At 38.9% G+C, this 8206-nt stretch overlaps 6 non-coding genes and 6 pseudogenes across 6 annotated transcripts; all 12 read left to right on the top strand.

Annotated features, from left to right (window-relative positions):
- The first annotated feature begins 280 nt into the window (after positions 1 to 280).
- Positions 281 to 445, top strand: LOC134544883 (U2 spliceosomal RNA; annotated as a pseudogene).
- A 409-nt stretch (positions 446 to 854) lies between these two features.
- Positions 855 to 1047, top strand: LOC134544857 (U2 spliceosomal RNA). Its single transcript, XR_010078110.1, has one exon. It is a non-coding gene; the product is annotated as a U2 spliceosomal RNA (small nuclear RNA).
- Positions 1048 to 1703: 656 nt separating this feature from the next.
- Positions 1704 to 1868, top strand: LOC134544882 (U2 spliceosomal RNA; annotated as a pseudogene).
- A 410-nt stretch (positions 1869 to 2278) lies between these two features.
- Positions 2279 to 2471, top strand: LOC134544856 (U2 spliceosomal RNA). Its single transcript, XR_010078109.1, has one exon. It is a non-coding gene; the product is annotated as a U2 spliceosomal RNA (small nuclear RNA).
- A 655-nt stretch (positions 2472 to 3126) lies between these two features.
- Positions 3127 to 3291, top strand: LOC134544881 (U2 spliceosomal RNA; annotated as a pseudogene).
- Positions 3292 to 3701: 410 nt separating this feature from the next.
- Positions 3702 to 3894, top strand: LOC134544855 (U2 spliceosomal RNA). Its single transcript, XR_010078108.1, has one exon. It is a non-coding gene; the product is annotated as a U2 spliceosomal RNA (small nuclear RNA).
- Positions 3895 to 4550: 656 nt separating this feature from the next.
- On the top strand, positions 4551 to 4715 carry LOC134544880 (U2 spliceosomal RNA; annotated as a pseudogene).
- Positions 4716 to 5124: 409 nt separating this feature from the next.
- LOC134544854 (U2 spliceosomal RNA) lies at positions 5125 to 5317 on the top strand. Its single transcript, XR_010078107.1, has one exon. It is a non-coding gene; the product is annotated as a U2 spliceosomal RNA (small nuclear RNA).
- Positions 5318 to 5973: 656 nt separating this feature from the next.
- LOC134544879 (U2 spliceosomal RNA) lies at positions 5974 to 6138 on the top strand (annotated as a pseudogene).
- A 410-nt stretch (positions 6139 to 6548) lies between these two features.
- LOC134544852 (U2 spliceosomal RNA) lies at positions 6549 to 6741 on the top strand. The gene has a single exon (XR_010078106.1). It is a non-coding gene; the product is annotated as a U2 spliceosomal RNA (small nuclear RNA).
- A 656-nt stretch (positions 6742 to 7397) lies between these two features.
- On the top strand, positions 7398 to 7562 carry LOC134544878 (U2 spliceosomal RNA; annotated as a pseudogene).
- Positions 7563 to 7972: 410 nt separating this feature from the next.
- Positions 7973 to 8165, top strand: LOC134544851 (U2 spliceosomal RNA). Its single transcript, XR_010078105.1, has one exon. It is a non-coding gene; the product is annotated as a U2 spliceosomal RNA (small nuclear RNA).
- The last annotated feature ends 41 nt before the right edge of the window (positions 8166 to 8206 follow it).

Here is an 8206-nt window from a genome sequence, read left to right as displayed (position 1 = left end):
GGCAGTGTTAAATGATAATAATGATGATGTATTGAAAATGTATTTTGTCATGTCGATGCGTGAGTTTATGTAAGTGTGTGGTTAAGGCTTGTTGTGAAACCTTTTATTACTATTATTGTTATTCATTACTCATGTTAATATTTGTATGAATTGTATTGACTTTTTTTTATCTGTTGAACTACATGTGTTTGGTTAATGGAGTTTTACAATGTGCAATATTAATTTTGATGTGTATTTTAAGGGATGTTTCTCGGCCTTTCGGCTAAGATCAGAGTGTAGTATCGCTTCTCGGCCTTTTGGCTAAGATCGAAGTGTAGTATCTGCGATTCTTCTACACTTTGTCTTGGCAGCATTTTTTGTGACGGATTGCCCCCGGACCTGGTCCGGGGAGTGCGATTGACCCTGCTGGCCACTGCCTAGTGCATGCCAGCATGGGGGCACATTGCTTAGGCAACGTTAAATATCTGTTTAGATAAAATTATATTGACAATTAAAATGTAATGTATAAAGTCAACTCTCCATGAGAATCATTCTTGCCTTATTGAAACTGCAGTTAATCTAAGGGACCAGCTTGTGCTGCAGCAAGTGGAAAGTACGGTAATTGTAAGAGCGTTGTTATGGATATACCAAGTTTTTTGTTTATTGCTGGTGAATAGTGATTCATTTGGATTGTAATACCTCGTGTCACTGTATTGAAGATATTATCAATGTACAGACCATGCTTGTGCATGTGTGGTGTAGAGTATGACGGCTCGTCGAAAGTGTACAGTCGTTTATGGAAGTCAGTAGACCTTGTTATAGCATTTGATTTAGTAATAGGGAGCCCATATAGCTCCTGGTTCATTAGGATTGTTATCGCTTCTCGGCCTTTTGGCTAAGATCAAAGTGTAGTATCTGTTCTTATCAGCTTAATATCTGATACGTCCTGCATCGCAGGACCAGAATATTAAACTGATTTTTGGAACAGGGCGGAGTGCTAGGGGCTTGCCCCACCTCCGCCGCGGGTTGGCCCGGTATTGCAGTACCACCGGGATCGGCCCACCACAAAATGTAATAAACTTTAAGTTTGTTTTAAATGTAATAAACATTGTTACCAACTTGTAAGAATGGATGATAGTGAAAAATTGATTGTTGTAATGTAATGTGCCCAAGTGCAGAGACAATACAGAAAAGTCGTGTGTACATTCAACAAATGAAGAGGAAGAGAAAGCTGATCCAGTAGGTGCTGCCAGGGGCGGCCGAACAGGAACTACAAGGATGCCCAAGGGACGAACTTGGAATGCGAGAACATGTAGGAACTTAGCAATTTTGTGTGCAGAATAATAGGAATTAATTATTTTATTTTATCATACAATGTAGTGCTTGTTGTGAATGTTTAATAAATTTAGCTGTGTGAGAAAAAATTCAATATAATTAACAATTAGGCAGTGTTAAATGATAATAATGATGATGTATTGAAAATGTATTTTGTCATGTCGATGCGTGAGTTTATGTAAGTGTGTGGTTAAGGCTTGTTGTGAAACCTTTTATTACTATTATTGTTATTCATTACTCATGTTAATATTTGTATGAATTGTATTGACTTTTTTTTATCTGTTGAACTACATGTGTTTGGTTAATGGAGTTTTACAATGTGCAATATTAATTTTGATGTGTATTTTAAGGGATGTTTCTCGGCCTTTCGGCTAAGATCAGAGTGTAGTATCGCTTCTCGGCCTTTTGGCTAAGATCGAAGTGTAGTATCTGCGATTCTTCTACACTTTGTCTTGGCAGCATTTTTTGTGACGGATTGCCCCCGGACCTGGTCCGGGGAGTGCGATTGACCCTGCTGGCCACTGCCTAGTGCATGCCAGCATGGGGGCACATTGCTTAGGCAACGTTAAATATCTGTTTAGATAAAATTATATTGACAATTAAAATGTAATGTATAAAGTCAACTCTCCCATGAGAATCATTCTTGCCTTATTGAAACTGCAGTTAATCTAAGGGACCAGCTTGTGCTGCAGCAAGTGGAAAGTACGGTAATTGTAAGAGCGTTGTTATGGATATACCAAGTTTTTTGTTTATTGCTGGTGAATAGTGATTCATTTGGATTGTAATACCTCGTGTCACTGTATTGAAGATATTATCAATGTACAGACCATGCTTGTGCATGTGTGGTGTAGAGTATGACGGCTCGTCGAAAGTGTACAGTCGTTTATGGAAGTCAGTAGACCTTGTTATAGCATTTGATTTAGTAATAGGGAGCCCATATAGCTCCTGGTTCATTAGGATTGTTATCGCTTCTCGGCCTTTTGGCTAAGATCAAAGTGTAGTATCTGTTCTTATCAGCTTAATATCTGATACGTCCTGCATCGCAGGACCAGAATATTAAACTGATTTTTGGAACAGGGCGGAGTGCTAGGGGCTTGCCCCACCTCCGCCGCGGGTTGGCCCGGTATTGCAGTACCACCGGGATCGGCCCACCACAAAATGTAATAAACTTTAAGTTTGTTTTAAATGTAATAAACATTGTTACCAACTTGTAAGAATGGATGATAGTGAAAAATTGATTGTTGTAATGTAATGTGCCCAAGTGCAGAGACAATACAGAAAAGTCGTGTGTACATTCAACAAATGAAGAGGAAGAGAAAGCTGATCCAGTAGGTGCTGCCAGGGGCGGCCGAACAGGAACTACAAGGATGCCCAAGGGACGAACTTGGAATGCGAGAACATGTAGGAACTTAGCAATTTTGTGTGCAGAATAATAGGAATTAATTATTTTATTTATCATACAATGTAGTGCTTGTTGTGAATGTTTAATAAATTTAGCTGTGTGAGAAAAAATTCAATATAATTAACAATTAGGCAGTGTTAAATGATAATAATGATGATGTATTGAAAATGTATTTTGTCATGTCGATGCGTGAGTTTATGTAAGTGTGTGGTTAAGGCTTGTTGTGAAACCTTTTATTACTATTATTGTTATTCATTACTCATGTTAATATTTGTATGAATTGTATTGACTTTTTTTTATCTGTTGAACTACATGTGTTTGGTTAATGGAGTTTTACAATGTGCAATATTAATTTTGATGTGTATTTTAAGGGATGTTTCTCGGCCTTTCGGCTAAGATCAGAGTGTAGTATCGCTTCTCGGCCTTTTGGCTAAGATCGAAGTGTAGTATCTGCGATTCTTCTACACTTTGTCTTGGCAGCATTTTTTGTGACGGATTGCCCCCGGACCTGGTCCGGGGAGTGCGATTGACCCTGCTGGCCACTGCCTAGTGCATGCCAGCATGGGGGCACATTGCTTAGGCAACGTTAAATATCTGTTTAGATAAAATTATATTGACAATTAAAATGTAATGTATAAAGTCAACTCTCCCATGAGAATCATTCTTGCCTTATTGAAACTGCAGTTAATCTAAGGGACCAGCTTGTGCTGCAGCAAGTGGAAAGTACGGTAATTGTAAGAGCGTTGTTATGGATATACCAAGTTTTTTGTTTATTGCTGGTGAATAGTGATTCATTTGGATTGTAATACCTCGTGTCACTGTATTGAAGATATTATCAATGTACAGACCATGCTTGTGCATGTGTGGTGTAGAGTATGACGGCTCGTCGAAAGTGTACAGTCGTTTATGGAAGTCAGTAGACCTTGTTATAGCATTTGATTTAGTAATAGGGAGCCCATATAGCTCCTGGTTCATTAGGATTGTTATCGCTTCTCGGCCTTTTGGCTAAGATCAAAGTGTAGTATCTGTTCTTATCAGCTTAATATCTGATACGTCCTGCATCGCAGGACCAGAATATTAAACTGATTTTTGGAACAGGGCGGAGTGCTAGGGGCTTGCCCCACCTCCGCCGCGGGTTGGCCCGGTATTGCAGTACCACCGGGATCGGCCCACCACAAAATGTAATAAACTTTAAGTTTGTTTTAAATGTAATAAACATTGTTACCAACTTGTAAGAATGGATGATAGTGAAAAATTGATTGTTGTAATGTAATGTGCCCAAGTGCAGAGACAATACAGAAAAGTCGTGTGTACATTCAACAAATGAAGAGGAAGAGAAAGCTGATCCAGTAGGTGCTGCCAGGGGCGGCCGAACAGGAACTACAAGGATGCCCAAGGGACGAACTTGGAATGCGAGAACATGTAGGAACTTAGCAATTTTGTGTGCAGAATAATAGGAATTAATTATTTTATTTTATCATACAATGTAGTGCTTGTTGTGAATGTTTAATAAATTTAGCTGTGTGAGAAAAAATTCAATATAATTAACAATTAGGCAGTGTTAAATGATAATAATGATGATGTATTGAAAATGTATTTTGTCATGTCGATGCGTGAGTTTATGTAAGTGTGTGGTTAAGGCTTGTTGTGAAACCTTTTATTACTATTATTGTTATTCATTACTCATGTTAATATTTGTATGAATTGTATTGACTTTTTTTTATCTGTTGAACTACATGTGTTTGGTTAATGGAGTTTTACAATGTGCAATATTAATTTTGATGTGTATTTTAAGGGATGTTTCTCGGCCTTTCGGCTAAGATCAGAGTGTAGTATCGCTTCTCGGCCTTTTGGCTAAGATCGAAGTGTAGTATCTGCGATTCTTCTACACTTTGTCTTGGCAGCATTTTTTGTGACGGATTGCCCCCGGACCTGGTCCGGGGAGTGCGATTGACCCTGCTGGCCACTGCCTAGTGCATGCCAGCATGGGGGCACATTGCTTAGGCAACGTTAAATATCTGTTAGATAAAATTATATTGACAATTAAAATGTAATGTATAAAGTCAACTCTCCCATGAGAATCATTCTTGCCTTATTGAAACTGCAGTTAATCTAAGGGACCAGCTTGTGCTGCAGCAAGTGGAAAGTACGGTAATTGTAAGAGCGTTGTTATGGATATACCAAGTTTTTTGTTTATTGCTGGTGAATAGTGATTCATTTGGATTGTAATACCTCGTGTCACTGTATTGAAGATATTATCAATGTACAGACCATGCTTGTGCATGTGTGGTGTAGAGTATGACGGCTCGTCGAAAGTGTACAGTCGTTTATGGAAGTCAGTAGACCTTGTTATAGCATTTGATTTAGTAATAGGGAGCCCATATAGCTCCTGGTTCATTAGGATTGTTATCGCTTCTCGGCCTTTTGGCTAAGATCAAAGTGTAGTATCTGTTCTTATCAGCTTAATATCTGATACGTCCTGCATCGCAGGACCAGAATATTAAACTGATTTTTGGAACAGGGCGGAGTGCTAGGGGCTTGCCCCACCTCCGCCGCGGGTTGGCCCGGTATTGCAGTACCACCGGGATCGGCCCACCACAAAATGTAATAAACTTTAAGTTTGTTTTAAATGTAATAAACATTGTTACCAACTTGTAAGAATGGATGATAGTGAAAAATTGATTGTTGTAATGTAATGTGCCCAAGTGCAGAGACAATACAGAAAAGTCGTGTGTACATTCAACAAATGAAGAGGAAGAGAAAGCTGATCCAGTAGGTGCTGCCAGGGGCGGCCGAACAGGAACTACAAGGATGCCCAAGGGACGAACTTGGAATGCGAGAACATGTAGGAACTTAGCAATTTTGTGTGCAGAATAATAGGAATTAATTATTTTATTTTATCATACAATGTAGTGCTTGTTGTGAATGTTTAATAAATTTAGCTGTGTGAGAAAAAATTCAATATAATTAACAATTAGGCAGTGTTAAATGATAATAATGATGATGTATTGAAAATGTATTTTGTCATGTCGATGCGTGAGTTTATGTAAGTGTGTGGTTAAGGCTTGTTGTGAAACCTTTTATTACTATTATTGTTATTCATTACTCATGTTAATATTTGTATGAATTGTATTGACTTTTTTTTATCTGTTGAACTACATGTGTTTGGTTAATGGAGTTTTACAATGTGCAATATTAATTTTGATGTGTATTTTAAGGGATGTTTCTCGGCCTTTCGGCTAAGATCAGAGTGTAGTATCGCTTCTCGGCCTTTTGGCTAAGATCGAAGTGTAGTATCTGCGATTCTTCTACACTTTGTCTTGGCAGCATTTTTTGTGACGGATTGCCCCCGGACCTGGTCCGGGGAGTGCGATTGACCCTGCTGGCCACTGCCTAGTGCATGCCAGCATGGGGGCACATTGCTTAGGCAACGTTAAATATCTGTTTAGATAAAATTATATTGACAATTAAAATGTAATGTATAAAGTCAACTCTCCCATGAGAATCATTCTTGCCTTATTGAAACTGCAGTTAATCTAAGGGACCAGCTTGTGCTGCAGCAAGTGGAAAGTACGGTAATTGTAAGAGCGTTGTTATGGATATACCAAGTTTTTTGTTTATTGCTGGTGAATAGTGATTCATTTGGATTGTAATACCTCGTGTCACTGTATTGAAGATATTATCAATGTACAGACCATGCTTGTGCATGTGTGGTGTAGAGTATGACGGCTCGTCGAAAGTGTACAGTCGTTTATGGAAGTCAGTAGACCTTGTTATAGCATTTGATTTAGTAATAGGGAGCCCATATAGCTCCTGGTTCATTAGGATTGTTATCGCTTCTCGGCCTTTTGGCTAAGATCAAAGTGTAGTATCTGTTCTTATCAGCTTAATATCTGATACGTCCTGCATCGCAGGACCAGAATATTAAACTGATTTTTGGAACAGGGCGGAGTGCTAGGGGCTTGCCCCACCTCCGCCGCGGGTTGGCCCGGTATTGCAGTACCACCGGGATCGGCCCACCACAAAATGTAATAAACTTTAAGTTTGTTTTAAATGTAATAAACATTGTTACCAACTTGTAAGAATGGATGATAGTGAAAAATTGATTGTTGTAATGTAATGTGCCCAAGTGCAGAGACAATACAGAAAAGTCGTGTGTACATTCAACAAATGAAGAGGAAGAGAAAGCTGATCCAGTAGGTGCTGCCAGGGGCGGCCGAACAGGAACTACAAGGATGCCCAAGGGACGAACTTGGAATGCGAGAACATGTAGGAACTTAGCAATTTTGTGTGCAGAATAATAGGAATTAATTATTTTATTTTATCATACAATGTAGTGCTTGTTGTGAATGTTTAATAAATTTAGCTGTGTGAGAAAAAATTCAATATAATTAACAATTAGGCAGTGTTAAATGATAATAATGATGATGTATTGAAAATGTATTTTGTCATGTCGATGCGTGAGTTTATGTAAGTGTGTGGTTAAGGCTTGTTGTGAAACCTTTTATTACTATTATTGTTATTCATTACTCATGTTAATATTTGTATGAATTGTATTGACTTTTTTTTATCTGTTGAACTACATGTGTTTGGTTAATGGAGTTTTACAATGTGCAATATTAATTTTGATGTGTATTTTAAGGGATGTTTCTCGGCCTTTCGGCTAAGATCAGAGTGTAGTATCGCTTCTCGGCCTTTTGGCTAAGATCGAAGTGTAGTATCTGCGATTCTTCTACACTTTGTCTTGGCAGCATTTTTTGTGACGGATTGCCCCCGGACCTGGTCCGGGGAGTGCGATTGACCCTGCTGGCCACTGCCTAGTGCATGCCAGCATGGGGGCACATTGCTTAGGCAACGTTAAATATCTGTTTAGATAAAATTATATTGACAATTAAAATGTAATGTATAAAGTCAACTCTCCCATGAGAATCATTCTTGCCTTATTGAAACTGCAGTTAATCTAAGGGACCAGCTTGTGCTGCAGCAAGTGGAAAGTACGGTAATTGTAAGAGCGTTGTTATGGATATACCAAGTTTTTTGTTTATTGCTGGTGAATAGTGATTCATTTGGATTGTAATACCTCGTGTCACTGTATTGAAGATATTATCAATGTACAGACCATGCTTGTGCATGTGTGGTGTAGAGTATGACGGCTCGTCGAAAGTGTACAGTCGTTTATGGAAGTCAGTAGACCTTGTTATAGCATTTGATTTAGTAATAGGGAGCCCATATAGCTCCTGGTTCATTAGGATTGTTATCGCTTCTCGGCCTTTTGGCTAAGATCAAAGTGTAGTATCTGTTCTTATCAGCTTAATATCTGATACGTCCTGCATCGCAGGACCAGAATATTAAACTGATTTTTGGAACAGGGCGGAGTGCTAGGGGCTTGCCCCACCTCCGCCGCGGGTTGGCCCGGTATTGCAGTACCACCGGGATCGGCCCACCACAAAATGTAATAAACTTTAAGTTTGTTTTAAATGTAATAAACAT

Source organism: Bacillus rossius, unplaced genomic scaffold (assembly GCF_032445375.1).
Source record: "Bacillus rossius redtenbacheri isolate Brsri unplaced genomic scaffold, Brsri_v3 Brsri_v3_scf505, whole genome shotgun sequence".
NCBI classification, from domain to species: Eukaryota; Metazoa; Arthropoda; class Insecta; order Phasmatodea; family Bacillidae; genus Bacillus; species Bacillus rossius.
The sequence above is the reverse complement of the archived record's forward strand: the minus strand, read 5'-3'. Positions and strand labels throughout refer to the sequence as shown.